Here is an 18471-nt window from a genome sequence, read left to right as displayed (position 1 = left end):
TTGCCAACAAAGGTACATGTAGTCAAGGCTATGGTCTTTCCAGTAGCCATGTATGGATGTGAGAGCTGAGCGCCAAAGAATTAATGGTTCTGAACTGTACTGTTGGAGAAGACTCTTGAGAGTCCCTTGGTCTGCAAGAAGATCCAACCAGTCCTGATTATTCATTGGAAGGACTGATGCTGAAGCTGAAACTCCAATACTTTGGCCACCTGATGAGATGAACTGACTCATTGGAAAAGACCCTGATGCTGGGAAAGATTGAAGGTGGGAGGAAAATGGGACGACAGAGGATGAGATGGTTGGATGCCATCACTGACTCAATGAACAGGAGTTTGAGTAAACTCTGGGAGTTGGTGATAGACATGGAAGCCTGGCGTGCTGCGGTCCATGGGGTCACAAAGAGGTGGACGCGACTGAGTGACTGAACTGAACTGAACTGTCTCTTTTTTAATATAAATGAAAGCAAAAATGCAGAGGAACTAAGTACTAGAGTGGAATCTTAAATCTTCAGAGAACGTACTATTTTTGGAAATTCTTGTAATAAATAAAAAGCTTACATATTTTAAAAATTTTATAACAGATAATTATAGGCCATATTCCCTAATAAAGCAATAAAATTAGAGGAGAAAATTTAAGTGACAAACAAATGTTGACTGCTTCAAAAACAGTTTTTTAAAATACCCATATAGTTCTAACTAAAATATAAATGGAAAGTGTAATTTATCTATAACTCAATTAATTTTAAAGAAAATATACCAAAAATTACAGTACACAATGAAAAGAGTATTTAGTAGGAAATGGATAGTCTTTAAAATAGCTCATAATTAAGGAAGGAAAATAAAACTAGAACTAAGAACTTAAAGTAAGAAATTTGTGAGGAGAGGGGAAGATTGATTCCAGAAAGAGGGAAATAAAGTAAAAGCTGAAATATTAAACAGAAAAAATTGTAGAAAAAAGTAAAGAGATCCTAACTGCACAAAAAAGATCTTCACTACAAAGATAATCACGATGATGTGATCACTCACCTAGAACCATATCCTGGAATGAGAAGTCAAGTGGGCGTTAGAAAGCATCACTATGAACAAAGCTAGTGGAGGTGATGGAATTCCAGTTGAGCTATTTCAAATCCTAAAAGATGATGCTATGAAAGTGCTGCACTCAATATGCCAGCAAATTTGGAAAACTCAGCAGCGGCCACAGGACTGGAAAAGGTCAGTTTTCATTCCAATCCCAAAGAAAGGCAATGCAAAAGAATGCTCAAACAACTGCACACTTGCACTCATCTCACACGCTAGTAAAGTAATGCTCAAAATTCTCCAAGCCAGGCTTCAGCAATACGTGAACCATGAACTTCCTGATGTCCAAGCTGGTTTTAGAAAAGGCAGAGGAACCAGAGATCAAATTGCCAACATCCGCTGGATCATGGAAAAAGCAAGAGAGTTCCAGAAACACATCTATTTCTGCTTTATTGACTATGCCAAAGCCTTTGACTGTGTGGATCACAACAAACTGTGGAAAATTCTGAAAGAGATGGGAATACCAGACCACCTGACCTGCCTCTTGAGAAACCTATATGCAGGTCAGGAAGCAACAGTTAGAACTGGACATGGAACAACAGACTGGTTCCAAATAGGAAAAGGAGTACATCAAGGCTGTCTATGGCCACCCTGCTTATTTAACTTATATGCAGAGTACATCATGAGAGACACTGGGCTGGAAGAAGCACAAGCTGGAATCAAGATTGCTGGGAGAAATATCAATCACCTCAGTTATGCAGATGACACCACCCTTATGGCAGAAAGTGAAGAGAAACTAAAGAGCCTCTTGATGAAAGTGAAAGAGGAGAGTGAAAAAGTTGGTTTAAGCTCAACATTCAGAAAATGAAGATCATGGTATCTGGTCCCATCACTTCCTGGGAAATAGATGGGGAAACAGTGGAAACAGTGGCTGACTTTATTTTCTTGAGCTCCAAAATCACTGCAGATGGTGATTGCAGCCATGAAATTAAAAGACGCTTACTCCTTGGAAGGAAAGTTATGACCAACCTAGATAGCATATTCCAAAGCAGAGACATGACTTTGCCAACAAAGATCCATCTAGTCAAGGCTATGGTTTTTCCAGTAGTCATGTATGGATATGAGAGTTGAACTGTGAAGAAAGTGGAACACCAAAGACTTGGTGCTTTTGAACTGTGGTGTTGGAGAAGACTCTTGAGAGTCCTTTGGACTGCAAGGAGATCCAACCAGTCCATTCTGAAGGAGATCAGCCCTGGGATGTCTTTGGAAGGAATGATGCTAAAGATGAAACTCCAGTACTTTGGCCCCCACCTTGTACGAAGAGTTCACTCATTGGAAAAGACTGATGCTGGGAGGGATTGGGAGCAGGAGGAGAAGGGGACGACAGAGGATGAGATGGCTGGATGGCATCATGGACTCGATGGACATGAGTCTGTGTGAACTCCAGGCGTTGGTGATGGACAGGGAGGCCTGGCGTGCTGCAGTTCATGCGGTCGCAAAGAGTCGGATGCAACTGAGCGACTGAACTGAACTGAACAGACTATAAAAAATATTTGTAATCCTGATCATGTTAAAGGAGGAAAAATAAAATATCTAGAACTTCGACTAGTTAAAAACTGAGATAAAGAGGAAAGGAATGTTATTTGCAATTCTGGACAGCAAATTTTGGGGTCCTAGAGAAAATGGATTGTTTCTCGGCCAAATACAAACTACTAAAATTTATAAAGAATCATCAAAAGTGAGATTATATCAATAATATAGAAAGAATTATGAAAGCCATTAGATATCTAATCTTTAGAAAATTTAAAAAGCTATTCTAAGCAAAAGGTAGAAGTCTCTAATTCAGTTTTAAAATCAGTTTTATTATCAAAAGTTTAAGATAGCATATAAAAGAAACTATGGACCATTCTCATTTACGAATATAATAAAAATTCTAAGTACACATTTATAAAACAGTCAGACAATATATGAAACACAGCACACTATGAAGAAACTGAGTTTATTCCGGGGTAGAGGGGGGCAATTGTGCTTTAATACCAGAAAACACATTAGCATAACACAAAACATTAAAATAAAAATAGAAAAATAATTATACCTTCAGGTTCTGAAAAATCATTTCATAAAATTCATCAGATATGACAAATAACAGGTTATAAATAAATGACTTATATTTAATTAAACTTGTTTGTCAAAAACCACAAATAGCATATGCAACAAAAAACACTTCAATTAAAAATCAAGACAAGACACAGAAGTCCATGATCACTACTACTACTTAAAATTAACTTGGCAGTTTCAGTAAACTCAATAACATGAGAAAATTAAATAACATAAATATTGAAAGAAAATATGTAAACTTTTATATATAGAAACTCATGAGATGCTAAAAAAAAAAAGAATTAAAAGTTCATCATACTAAGGAGTTTCCCAAGATGAAGAAATGTAGGACAAATACATAAACATAGAACAGACCAATAGAACAGAACACAACACCCAGAAATAAACTCACACACATGTGGCCAACTAACTCATGAAAAAGGAGACAAGAATATACAATGGGGAATTTTTTCTTCAAAAACTGCTACAAAAAAACCATTCTTATATCATACACACAAAAAATAGCTCTAAATGGATTAAAGACTTGAATGAAGACCTGAAATCATAAGATTCTTAGAAGAAAACACTCCTTGACATTAGTCTTCATAGTAATTTTTTTCAGGGGAGGGTATAATTTGATACCAAAAGCAAAGGTTACAAAAACAAACAATTGGGGCTACATCAAACTAAAAATGTTCTGCACAGCCAAGGAAATCATCAACAAAACAGAAAGGCAACCTATGGAGTGGGAGAAAATATTTGAAAATTGTATCAGATAAGGGATTAATATCCGAAATATACAAAGAACTCTGATGATTCAGTAGCAAACAAACAAAACAATCCAATTAAGAAGTGGGGGGAAGATCTGAATTGACATTTTTCCAAAGATGACATCCAGGTTGCAAACAGGTACCTTAGTGGCTCTGCACCACTAATTATCAGGGAAGAACAAATCAGAACTACAATGAGATATAGCATCACACGTTAGAATGGTTATTATCAAAAAGACAAGAACTAGCAGATGCTGGCAAGGATGTAGAGAAAAATGAACCATTGTGCTTTGTTGGTGGGAATATAACTTGGTGCAGCCACTATGGAAAACTGTGTGAAGTCTCCTCAAAAGTTAGTGAGAAAAGGATCAACCATTTCAAAATTGCACTGGCACAGCTGGTTATCCATCCAGAAGAAGAAAGAAAACAAAGAAGAAAGAAAACAGCTCCCATTTAAATTAAAAATTATATATGTATTTAAGACTTTTAAAACTAAGTTTTAATGACTATCATAAACAAACAAACAAAAACGAATCTATGGTGCCATGTGGGGTTCATGGAAGCTTAAGATTGAAAAATCAGAATCTAAAATTTTAAAACATTTTTGGAAAATTAAAAGAAAAAGAGGGGTTTACCTAGAAAGATACCACAAATAAAAGTTAATATCTATGCAGAGCTGTTGGCTTAAAACTCAACATTCAAAAAGCTAAGATCATGGCAACTGGTCCCAACACTTCATGGCAAATAGATGGGAAAACAATGGAAATAGTGACAGACTTTCCTTTCTTGGGCTCCAAAATCACTGCAGATGGTGACTGCAGCCATGAATTGAAAGATGCTTGCTCCTTGGAAGAAAAGCTATGACAAACCTAGGCAGCATGTTAAAAACCAGAGACATCACTTTGCTCACATAGGTCCATCTAGTTAGAGATATGGTTTTTCTAGTAGTCATTGTGTGGATGTGATAGTTGGACCATAAAGAAGGATGAGTGCTGAAGAATCTCTGCTTTCAAAGTGTGGTGTTGGAGAAGACTCTTGAGAGTTCCTTGGACAGCAAGGAGATCTAACCAGTTAATCCTAAAGGAAATCAACCGTGAATATTCATTGGAAGGACTGATGCTGAAGCTGAAGCTCCAATGCTTTGGTCACTTGATGTGAAGAGCCACTGATTGGAAAAGACCCTGATACTGGGAAAGATCGAAGGCAGGAGGAGAAGGGGGTGAGAGAGGATAAGATGGTTGAATGGCATCATCAACTCAATGGACATTAGTCTGAGCAAGCTCCGGGAGACAGTGAAGTACAGAGAAGCCTGGCGTGCTGCAGTCCATGGGGTCACGAAGAGTCAGACACAACTGAGCGACTGCACAACAAAGCAACAATAAAATGAAGGTAACATGCGAGATGTAAGACAGAACTCTTACACACCATCAAGAAAGACTATTCAGAAGGAAAAATAATTATGGGTAAAAGACGTACATGAAAATTTTATGAACAAAGAAAATTGAGAAAATACATGAAAAGATTCTCATATTGATAAACACTGAGGTAACTGCAAAATAAATAATAGATTGTCATTTTATATCAGGCTGATACAAGACAAAAGGGACCATCACACCTAATGTTGGTAGGGTTATGGGGAAAGGGGATTTTAAAATTATTGGGAGAACTTAAAGTGCTATGCCTCTTTTGGAGAAAAATCTAGTAATAGCTGTGATAAAGTCCTTAATACAACACTTTTGAATTCTTCCTGGAAACCCTCTGCAGAATTGTTAGGAATGGACAGAAACTGGAAATAAATTATTTGCTTACTAACAGAGAAGCAGCTGAATAATGTATCATCCTGTCATACTAGTGAATTTTATATTATCATATTAAAAAAATTAAAGCCACTAGATGAGAAACATTTATGAAGCATAGTATTTTAAAAAATGTAGGAAAATGATTCTTTACATCCTTTAATTCCAAACAAAGACTCAAGGAAAAACCCATTGTGGACATATATGGGTATAATCTCCTTATATGAATAGAGTGAAGCATGAGGTATTGATATTTGTATGCAGACTGGGCAAAGAAGATCAAATGAACAAAGCTCTAAATAAAGATAACAATTTGAAAAACAATATGAATAAATTTATAAGCTTGATTTTATGTGAATAAAATTAACATGAATCTAAATTTAAATAACAGAGCAAAACAAAATGTAAACTACTGTTAGTCCTGATACCTTTTCCCATAAGGTGACACAGTCATCACAGAAACAGAGAATGGCTCTGCTTAATAAATGAGGCAGACTACCTTAAATCAGAGAAAAATCCACTTTGACATTAGATAAAGCAAATCGAAGACTCTGTCACTATCGAGATCCATCCTGACGATTTCAAGAATTCGGTCTATCCCTCATAACACATAACCTCGTCCTAGGCAGTATCTGGTCCAGTCTTCTCATTTGACAGGTGAGGAAGTTAAGGTCCCAAAGGAGGTAATGTTTCCTAGTGACAGACTTAGTGCAGAAATGGACCTAGAATCTAAGCTACTCCCTTCTCCAGGGATCCCTCCAACACTCACTCCAATACCCTGTTCCCTATTATGCTAGAGTTCTTTCAGGAGCAAACAAGCATGGGCGAAAGAGGTGGAGATCAAGGGAGTGCAAAGACCTTGCCCTTGTAGATGGAGGCATTTTCTTTTTAAAAAGAGAGAGCTGTGCCACCTTATTAAGAATTTTGGGAAGCTTCTATATAACACAGGGAGCCCAGCCTGGCACTCTGTGATGACCTAGAGGGGTGGGGTGTGGGGAGGGTAGGGAGGCTCAACAGGGAAGGGGAATACATATAATTATGGCTGATTTATGTTGTTGTACGGCAGAAACCAACACAACATTGTAAAGCAATTTTCCTCCAATTAAAAAATAAATTAAAAGAAAATTCTTGCACCAGACACAGTGGCTCACAGGCTCTCCAAGAGCTCTACCCATTGGTACTCTTACATGTGAACTTCTGCTCAAATGCTCAGGTCCCAATCCCAAAGCCAATTACTTCTCTAACTTGGATTCAATACTTTTTGCACATCCAATAATTGTCTATTATTCGTACATGAGTAATGAAATACTCAAGTCAAAATATGTAAAGTTCTTATATGGGAAAAGAATCAGAAAAAGAATGGATATATATAGAGAGAGGTGTGTGTGTGTGTATAACAGGATCCCTTTGCTGTACAAGTAAAACTAACATAACATTGTAAATCAACTATACTCCAATATAAAATAAAAAATTTTTGAAAAATATATGTAGTTACTCTCTCTCCTTCATAGTAAAGTTACACTCTCACTCTTTCATAAACAGATACAGTTGATGAGTTAGCTGGTTTACATAATGAATATTAATGATGTCTTGTCACAAACTCAAGGCCTGTAAGCTTTCCTGTAAGAGATTAAAATTTCAGACTTGGTTATCTGACTACGTGCCTTCTTTACCAAAAATACCAGGTAGGAGACTATGGATCTCTTGTTGCCAATGTAGTATCTCTCCAAGAGAAACAAAGTCGGTGGAAAGTGTAATCACTGCGTGTTAAAAGACATCATGCTTCCACTCTGAGTTACATAGTAGAGACATGAGGCTAACACACAGAATACCCAAGCTAAGCAGCTCCCCTGCCAACTCCAACACCAGTTATCAACGCAGTGTTCCAAGTAATGGTACTGGAGATGGTCTACATAGGGATTACACCTTTACAAGGTTATTTGACTCCTTTATGATATTTTCCATCATCTTCCTCATCATATAATAGGTTGTTTTGGGCTTCAGTAGAACATATTTGATAAAGTGGTTAGCCTAGTATCTGGAATATGCAAGCACTTTATTATTGAGGTAACACTGATTTATAATATTGCATGTTTCATGTATACAACACTGTATTTCTGCTTCTGTATAAACTAATGTGCTTACCAACAAATTGTAACCATTCAGCTGACCCTTTTATTCATTCTGTTCCAGTTCCTTCCCCTCTGCTAACCACTACACTGTTCTCTGTATCTCTGTGTCTATGTGTTTGTCTCTGTTTAGTTTATTCATTTATTTTGAGAATTTTGTTTTTTTTAATTCTACGTTTGAGTGTAATCAAATGGTATTTGTCTTTTTCTGACTTAGTGTATCACTGTCAAGTTCCATCCATGTTGCAGCAAATGGCAAGAGTTCATCTTTTTTATGACTGAGTAGTATTTCTCTGTGTATGTTTGTATGTATGTGCACAAACAACATATTTATCCATTTACTTATTGATGGACACAGGTTGTTTCTATATCTTGGCTATTATAAATAATGCTGCAGTGAACACAGAGGGGCATCCAGTTCAGTTCAGTTACTCAGTCGTGTCCAACTCTGCAACCCCATGAACCGCAGCACGCCAGGCCTCCCTGTCCATCACCCACTCCCAGAGTTCACCCAAACCCATGTCCATTGAGTCAGTGATGCCATCCAACCATCTCATCCTCTGTCGTCCCCTTCTCCTCCTGCCCTCAATCTTTCCCAGAATTGGGGTCTTTTCGAATGAGTCACCTCTTCGTATCAGGTGGCCAAAGTATTGGAGTTTCAGCTTCAACATCAGTCCTTCCAATGAACACCCAGGACTGATCTCCTTTAGGATGGACTGGTTGGATCTCCTTGCAGTCCAAGGAACTCTCAAGAGTCTTCTCCAACACCACAGTTCAAAAGCATCAATTCTTTGGCACTCAGCTTTCTTTATAGTCCAACTCTCACATCCATACATGACCACTGGAAAAACCATAGCCTTGACTAGACGGACCTTTGTTGGCAAAGTAATGTCTCTGCTTTTTAATATATAATTTAATATAAAATAGTAATAACAGAGGGGCATATATCTTTTCTTTTCTTCTTTTTTTTTTTTTGATATGTCATCAGATTTTATTCTCTTGGCTGTGCTTTCATTTTGTTACCTAGCTCTTGCCTTTCTTTTTTTTTAATTTTAATTTAATTTTATTTTACTTTACAATACTGTATTGGTTTTGCCATACATTGACATGAATCCACCATGGGTGTATATGAGCTCCCAATCCTGAATCCCCCTCCCACCTCCCACCCCATATCATCTCTCTGGATCATCCAAATAAATGTTTTTATTTTCTTTGGCTAAATACCCAGGAATAGAATAGCTAGATTATCTGATAATTCTATTCGCAATTTTTAAAATTTATTTATTTTTAACTGAAACATAATTGCTTTACAATATTGATTTGTCCAGCCTCATTTTTTTTTTTTTTTTTGGAGAATCTCCATACTGTTTCACCAATACTGCACAGGAGATTTCCTTTCTCTACGTCCTTGACAACGCTTGTCATTTCTTGCCCTTTTTACACCAGCCATTCTAACAAGTGTGAGGGGATCTAATTGTGGGTTTGGTTTGCCTTTGCCTCATAATTAGGAATGTTAAACATCTTTTGGTATGCCTCTTGGTCATTTGTATGTTGTCTTTGGAAAAATATCAGATCCGATGCTAATTTTTTAACCAGGTTGTTTGCTTTTTATTGTTGTTGTTGAGTTGTATATGTTTTTATATGTTTTGGCTATTAGTCACTTATTGAATATATGATTTACAAATATCTCCTCCCACTTAGTAGGTTGTCTTTTTGTTTTGATTATTTTCTTTTATGTACAGAAGCTTTTTAGTTTGATGAAGTCCCATTTGTTTATTTCTGCTTTTGTTTCCCTTGTCTGAGGAGACATATCCAGAATTGAGAGCCCAGAAATAAATCCATACATATGTAGATAAGAAATTTATGACAAAGGAGCAATGACCGTACAATAAAGAAAGGATAGTCTCTTCAATAAATGGTATTGGGAAAACTGCGCAGCCATGTGCAAAAAAGTGAGACTAGCTCTTTCCCTTATGCCATCCATAAAAATCAGCTCAAAATGGATTAAAGACTGGAATGCAAAGCTTGAAACCAGAAAACTACTAGAAGGAAACATAGGCAACCTGCTGTTTGCCATCAGTCTTAGCAAATCAAGCACTTTAATATATAAATTATCATTTATATGAAAAGTCTATATGTTGTATGTCCAGCCCTATTGGTGACCATTGTTCAAATAAAAATAGAGATAAAAATTGCACATATCTAAATAGAGACAATTGCTGAACTTACATTGTGTAGTATACATTCTGAGCAGTTCTTTTTTTAAAACATTTTTAGAAGGCAGGGAGATAGATGGAAGGATTGGCATGATATACAGGTGTTGCAAAACTGTGGGTAAGAATCTCAGTTTCTTGGGGAAAGCCTGTAAGAGACCAGAGCCTGTAAGAAGGAAGTGTCCGGAGACCATCTGAAACTTTGTGGATCAGGTTTAGGCAAAGAAAGAATGATAGAAACTTCTTCATTAGGACTTGAGAAAACAATTCACAGCTAAGAAGTCCAGAGCAATGGTTCTCAGACTTAAATCAGAATCACCTAGGTGGCGCATTAAAACTCAAATGCACCGTTTACAATAGCTAGGGCATGGAAGCAACCTAGATGTCCACCAGTAGATGAATGAATAAGGAAGTTGTGGTACATATACACAATGGAATATTACTTAGCTACAAAAACGAACACATTTGAGTCAGTTCTAATAAGGTGGATGAAACTGGAGCCTATTATTCAGAGTGAAGTAAATCAGAAAAAGAGACACCAATACTGTATATTAATGCATATATATGGAATTTAGAAAGAGTGAAGTAAATCAGAAAAAGAAACACCAGTACTGTATATTAACACATATATATGGAATTTAGAAAGATGGTAATGACGGTCCTACATGCAGGGCAGCAAAGGAGACGCAGATAAGAAGAGACTCTGGACTCTGTGGGACAAGGCGAGGGTGCGATGATATGAGAGAACAGATTTGCAACATGTATATTACCATACGTGAAACAGATGACCAGTGCAAGTTCAATGCATGAAGCAGGGCACTCAAAGCCAGTGCTTGGGGGCAACCCAGAGGGATGGGGTGGGGAAGGAGGTGGGTCAGGATGGGGGCACACATGTGCACCCGGGGCTGATTCATGTCAATGTACGGCAGAAACCACCACATAATGTAATCATCCTCCATGGAAAATAAATTAATTAAACAAACAAACAAAAAAGCTGATCACCAGGCGCCTCCCTGTGACTCAGTCAGGAGATCTAAAGCAGATCCTAAGGACTCAAATTTCTAACAAGTTTCCAGGTGCTGAAGCCGCTGCTGGTTTGGAAACCACGTTTTAAAACCACTCCTCAGGATGATTTGCCTCAGTTTCCCAGTTTGCTCTGTTGATGAGGTCTGAGTGGGGGAGAACTGGTCCTGAGTAGGGCTAGTCCTAAGCACAGCATCCTCACAAGCCTCTCAAACCTTCCCTTCATCGTTTACCAGGCTCCGTTCCTTCATCATTCACCAGGCACTAAGGCCTTCAAAACTTAAGTCAACAACAACTTTTTGAAAAAAGCTCTCCTGGAAAGGTAGTGAGGGAGACAAATGTGATTAATCTCTTAATTTGGGGATCTGGAGAAAAATGACTCCTGTGTTTTTCTATAGATTTTGACATGTAGCCAGGGTTTGGCTCTGAAACTAAGAGCGGCATCTTTGCTCCAGGAACCATCAGAAGCCACAATTAACATTCAGACAGGCCCACTCAGACTCCACCAGCAGCCCAGATTCTTGTGCCCCTGGGAATATTGATCTGAAGAATCAATTTTGCTTATAAATTAAAGGGGGTGAAAAGAGCTAATCATTAAAACATATGAGACTTGGTCTAAGTGCAGAACAATTATGCTATGTGAAGAGATGATGATAGCTTGCAGATCAATCACTGGGAATTATTTTTTTATTTGGACTTGGAAACTTTAGTAACCAAAAAAGGTGATGTGTTTTAAGGGATGAGGAAGGCTTCTCCAAAAATGGGCTGTAAGTTCAAAAACTGTATAAAAGGAATGATGTGGCATGGATTCTTTGTAATATGTGAGTGACCCAAAATGTCAAAATTTTCAGAACCTATGAAGAGTAGAACATCACTTCACGCAAAGGGCTGCCAGAGGTTTCCAGAGCATACCCCCACTAAGGTGTGGCCTCTTTGCTTGTCTCCTGCCCCATTTCTCACTCCATTTACAGCTCCCACCTGTCCATCTTGGCTGCATCCTGCAAAGCTCCTTTCAGATGATACGCCATGGTCACTGGCCATGATGGAAGGGATTCCAGCATCCAGGTAAGTCCTGCTGCCTCTGAAAGCTCCAAGTGCTGAGGGCATCAACAATCAGGGCTTTCTTCTCCACTCTGTGTCTCATGCTCCACCTGCTTTGCTGAGCCAAGAGATCATAGACATCACAGTAGCTCTTGAACAAGAGCCTATTCGTTTTCTAAGGCTCTCTTAAAAAAAAAAAAAAAAAAAAAGCCAGACACTGAGAGGCGTAAATAGCACACACATTTCCCCTTATTGTTCTGGAGGCTACAAGTCCAAGATCAAGATGTCGGCAGATTTTCTTTCTTCTGAGCCTTCTCTCCTTGGCTTGCAGCTGGTCCCCATATGGTCTTTTCTCCATGTATTGGGTTGGCCAAATAGTTTGTTCAGGTTTTTCCATACCATCTTATGGAAACACCCAACTGAACTTTGTGGCCAACCCAATATAAATACTCCTGCTATCTCTTCCTCTTCTTCAAAGGACACCAATCATATTGGATTCAGTTCAGTTCAGTTGCTCAGTCGTGTCCAACTCTTTGTGACCCCCTGAATCGCAGCACACCAGGCCTCCCTGTCCATCACCAGTTCCTGGAGTTCACCCAAACTCATGTCCATCAAGTCGGTGATACCATCCAGCCATCTCATCCTCTGTCATCCCCTTTTCCTCCTGCCCCCAATCCCTCCAAGCATCAGTCTTTTCCAATGAGTGAACTCTTCGCATGAGGTAGCCAAAGTACTGGAATTTCAGCTTTAGCATCATTCCTTCCAAAGAAATCCCAGGGCTGATCTTTAGAATGGACTGGTTGGATCTCCTTGTAGTCCAAGGGACTCTCAAGAGTCTTCTCCAACACCACAGTTCAAAAGCATCAATTCTTCAGTGCTCGGCTTTCTTCACAGTCCAACTCTCACACCTGTACATGACCACAAGAAAAACCATAGCCTTAACTAGACGGACCTTGGTTGGCAAAGTAATGCCTCTGCTTTTTAATATGCTATTTAAGTTGATCATAGCTTTCCTTCCAAGGAGTAAGTGTCTTTTAATTTCATGGCTGCAATTACCATCTGCAGTGATTTTGGAGCCCAAAAAATAGTCTGACACTGTTTCCACTGCTTCCCCATCTATTTCCCAGGAAGTGATGGGACTAGATCCCACAGTCTTCGTTTTCTGAATATTGAACTTTAAGCCAACTTTTTCGCTCTCCTCTTTCATTTTCATCACGAGGCTTTTTAGGTCCTCTTCACTTTCTGCCATAAGGGTGTTGTCATCTGCATAGCTGAGGTGATTGATATTTCTCCCAGCAATTTTGATTCCAGCTTGTGCTTCTTTCAGCCCAGCATTTCTCATGATGTACTCTGCATAGAAGTTAAATAAGCAGGGTGACAGTATACAGCCTTGACGTACTCCTTGTCCTATTTGGAACCAGTCTGTTGTTCCATGTCCAGTTCTAACTGTTGCCTCCTGACCTGCATATAGGTTTCTTAACAGGCAGGTCAGGTGGTTTTGTAGTCCCGTCTCTTTCAGAATTTTCCACAGTTTATTGTGATCCACACAGTCAAAGGCTTTGGCATAGTCAATAAAGCAGAAATAGGTGTTTTTCTGGAACTCTCTTGCTTTTTCCATGATCCAGCAGATGTTGGCAATTTGACCTCTGGTTCCTCTGCCTTTTCTAAAACCAGCTTGAACATCTGGAAGTTCATGATTCATGTATTGCTGAAGCCTGGCTTGGAGAATTTTGAGCATTACTTTACTAGCATGCGACATGAGTGCAATGTGCGGTAGTTTGAGCATTCTTTGGCATTGCCTTTCTTTGGGATTGGAACAAAAACTGACCTTTTCCAGTTCTGTGGCCACTGCTGATTTTTCCAAATTTGCTGGCATATTGAGTGCAGCACTTTGACAGCATCATCTTTCAGGATTTGAAACAGCTCAAGTGGAATTCCATCACCTCCACTAGCTTTGTTCATAGTGATGCTTTCTAGGCCCACTTGACTTCACATTCCAGGATGTCTAGGTGAGTGATCATACCTTCGTGATTATCTTGGTCATGAAGATCTTTTTTGTACAGTTCTTCTGTGTATTCTTGCCACCTCTTCTTAATATCTTCTACTTCTGTTAGGTCCATACCATTTCTGTCCTTTATTGAGGTGTGTCCAATCATAAATATATATATATATTAATTTAATCTGAAATATCTAAGAATTTGAAGCAGGGAAGTTATCTTTAACCTCAAGCCTCAGATAATTGCTTCAATTGTCCAATTACAGCAATCTGTTTTAAAAGACCTTAGAGTCCAGAACAACCCCCAATAGGCAGCCCATTAGCAATGACTGGGTCACACAGCTATTTCACAAAAGCTGCAGCAGCCCTCAGCCCTGACTCCTCTGACTCAGTTGCCCATTTCTTTCCTCAAATTAACAGTTTGTATTGAGGACTGGATGCACAGGAGGAAACATTCAACAAAGAGGTAAGATTTGCAGAACATGGTGACGTATTGAACAGATGTGGGATAGAACCCTTAAGTGGCTCTACTAATTGTGACTTGACCGCTGAAAAGATGATTGTAAGAATTACTGAGACAAACAGAATGATTTAGAACGGAGTGCGTGGGTGTGGGTGAGGGTAAGGAGGAGCACAGGTGTGGAAGCCATCACTTCAATATATCTGTGGAACAATCTGGCAGAAATGTCAAGTAGATGTATACAGATCAGGATCCCAGGAAAAGACCTAGGCCAGTGGAACCACTGTATAGTGGAACCAACAACAGGCATTTGGGTACAATGACTGTGAGATTGCATAAAGAGTACAAGGAGCCCAGGATGGAGGAGGAGCCCCAGATAGCACCAGGATTTAAAGGACAAACAGCAGAACCTAGGACAGAGCAGAGGAAGCCCCCTGAATTCCCCTGCAATTCTCCTTTTATTAAGTGGATTTTTCTAAATTTCTCTGTTAGCGACCATCTTTACCTTATTTCATGAGATCGCGTTATTCTCCCATTGGACCATCTGTGAAAATCTCACCTTTGTTCTGTCTAATGCTCCCTGTACATGGCCTTTTACAAGCAGCACAGTGAATGATAATGGCACAATCAGTTCAGAGCCTAAAGCCCTGAAGGCCTTTCCCAGCTCTGTCCCAGTAAGATAATCCAACCATGAGAAAAATATCAAAATTCAGCTGTCATTTAGCTGAAGCAAGGCTATGGGTCAGTCATAAGGCAAAGCACTTTATAGACCTCTTATTCAATCTCTTTGACAAATCTAAGGCAGGGATAAGTCTTCCTGCTACAGAGATTAGTGAGGTGAGTTGTGAAGAGGTTAAGTAGTTTTCCGCAAGTTAGCAACAGAAGCCGATTTTAAACCAAAACTTTGTTTTAAGCCCAACATCATTTGGTCATTCCTCTGGGGCAGATCACTACGCTTCTAACCTTAGCCTCTTCATCTGTGAAATAGAGGTAACAATGCTTACTTTGTCTTTCTACAAACATTGCAAAGTTGGAAGAAGCTACTGTATATGAAGATACATTGAGTTATCACGAAATGCTATTACACAGGAACCATTGCACATCAAATAGCCCTGTTGCTTCTCTACCATTTCCAGTTTCTATTGAATCAAGTGGGAAAAAGTAAGTAGTTGTGGACAATAAATATGAGAACAGACATGCACCCCTTGTGGGCAGAGGCTGCGAAAACTGCATGTGAAATTCTGTTTCTCTTGCTGCTGAGACTGAGGGTGCTGCATGGTCCAGAAGGTGTGGAGACAAGATGGCGGATAACCCGTCAGCCTGGATCCTGAGTGACAGCATGGAGCAGAACTTTCTACTATATGGATAGGGCATGTGTGTAGAGATAAACCTTTGCTCTTCTATGCTACTAAGACGTGGGTGTGATTTGTTATCATGGAATCCATTCGGCTTATCCTGACTGACATAAATGCCCTAGATTTACAAGAAATTGTTCGTTTATGTCAACATTCAATATGTGAGGAATGAGATAAAAGGGTATGGTAACTAAGAGTGTTGGAATGTGGAGTTGGAATAAGTGGATTCAAATCCAAGTCCTGCTCTTCCTAAGTTTCATGACCTTAGCAAATAATTTGATCTCTTCATGCCTCAGGTTCTTTATCTGCCCAATGGGAGTAACAGCATTGCTTCACAGGGGTTTACAGGGAATACCTACAGCATTTAGAACAAGGCATAGGAAGCCACTTGATGAGTTCTGTTATTTAGCCCATACTGAATGCATTTCAGTTCCATTTAGTATAGCAGGTCAACCAGAAAGAGTTTAAACAGATAAGTCTCACATGATACCTCCAACAAAAATCAGAAAGGAACTCTTCTGTCTGTGAAAGGAAGAGTAAAAGGAAAGGGACTTGGTGGTTCAGAAAGCAAAAAGAAGGTGCTCCTCCACCTTGACAGCCAGTCTTTCTCTCCTTTCTCAGACCTATGGAGTGGTGCAAATGCAGAGCCTTCCCTATACCAAAGGGTCGGTGAGGGGGGGTGGGTGTGGGTGGTGTGGCGAGGAGCCAGTGTAGAAAATATAGCCCCTAATGGAGGCACGTGGCCTGCTTTGGTAGAGCCCACAAGCAAAAAGCAACAGCAGAAACAACAAAAAACACTTCCTTTTTTTCTTTTTTCACATTTTTCAAGGACTATAGAAAAACAAACCAATAGCACAGAAAAGCCTGCACAACAGAGACTGTAGGTGTCTCACAAAACCTAAAACACTTGTCCTATGGGTGTTTGCAGGAAATTTGTTGGTCCTGCTGTATTTTGAACAACCTTATTCCAACCTCCCAGCTCAGCTTGCCCCAAAGGGAACAGGGGAAAGCCCGCCTCTCCATCGCACCCTCACTTTCCAATCATCTTTTCTCCCTGTTGCCATTCTCCCCTGCGAACATAATCTCCAAACATGGAAGAGAAACCCTGCTAAAGGGGCTGCCTAAGCAAAGGGTAAAATGGAAGAGAGATAGGTCATCTTCTTACTTGTAGGGAGAATAACTGAAGACTTTTTGGTTAAATGCTTTGTATATAAATGCTGGATCTTTTTTTTAGTACTAATTAGTTAATCCACCCCCCTTTCTTCCCATCTGTTTATAAACTCAGGGTCCCCTAAAGGCAAGTACCTAAATTAGCAGACCCCAGAGATAGCCCTGCCTCCATTTTTCTAATTCTTTTCCATTTATTCTTTATTAAGCTGGGGGTTTTAAACTACTGGAAATGTGTCCTTTTACTTCCCCAGGAATAGATTGTCAAGAGCAGTGGACAAGGAAGAGTGTTCCAGTAATGACTGGTTGACAGTAATGACAGCACAGGGAACCAAGTCAATATTCCCTTCATTCCCTCACCATCTTGACATTTAAGTAAGAGACATAATGAATGACAAACTTATTAAAAATAAATAGCAAGTCATCAAGACTTTAACAAAGACTATAATTAAGTCCTATTGACCCTTGGGTTAAGTTCTGCCTGACAGCTAATAGCCATCTGGAAAAGCAGAGTGTGCAAGACAAGGCCTAAGTTACTAAGATATCTCAGCTGGAGCCTCTCCACCCCCCATTTCTTTCCCACTGAGAAAATCTGTTTCCATGGCCACTGACCTCAACCCAACCACTCCCTCCTTGTTCACACCTTTATCTCTGCTAGAAATGGTCTATTTCTTTCATTCTGTTAAAGGTTTCCTTTCTTCACTGCCTTGTTAGTACTAAGCTAAGACTTTTCAGGTTGGATCTGAGTGATAGTTCCCAATTAAGTACTTGGACTCTACGAGACACCAGAGTGTTGGTTGCTGGCAACACTGGCATAGCTCTGGAGTGTTCCAATGACCCACAGCAACCTTTGAAGAATGAGACCCTTGAATAATCTACCTAGCAGTGTTTTGAAACTATCACTCTTGAGACTACATCACTTCTTACATTTTTTGGGCGCCATGACTTTGAGTGGAAAAAGTGAAAGAAAGTGTTAGTTGCTCAGTCGTGTCCAGCTCTTTGGGACCCTATGGACTGTAGCCTGCTAGTTGCTTTCTCCATGGGATTCTCCAGGCAAAGAATACTGGTGTAGGCAGCTTTACTGTCTCCAGGGGATCTTCCTGACTCAGGGATCAAACCCAGGTCTCTGCATTGCAGATTCTTTACTGACTTGAGCCACAAAGTAAGGGAAGCCTGCCCTTACTTTGAGTTCTTCTCTATTCCAGAATGTGTTTTATTCTCATATGCTCAGTTCAAGACAAGCATAGAAGTCCCTTCCTCTGTGGATACTCCTTTGACAACTTCAAAAGGAAAGCTCTCTTCTTCCTATAAGCTTCTTAATATTTATTGGTTCACTTGTAAATCATATGCCAATTATTATATTCTATAATGTTTTTCAACATTGTCACCCTATTCTATTTAACAAGCA

This window comes from Capra hircus, chromosome 24 (assembly GCF_001704415.2).
Source record: "Capra hircus breed San Clemente chromosome 24, ASM170441v1, whole genome shotgun sequence".
NCBI classification, from domain to species: Eukaryota; Metazoa; Chordata; class Mammalia; order Artiodactyla; family Bovidae; genus Capra; species Capra hircus.
This window is presented reverse-complemented; position numbering follows the sequence as displayed.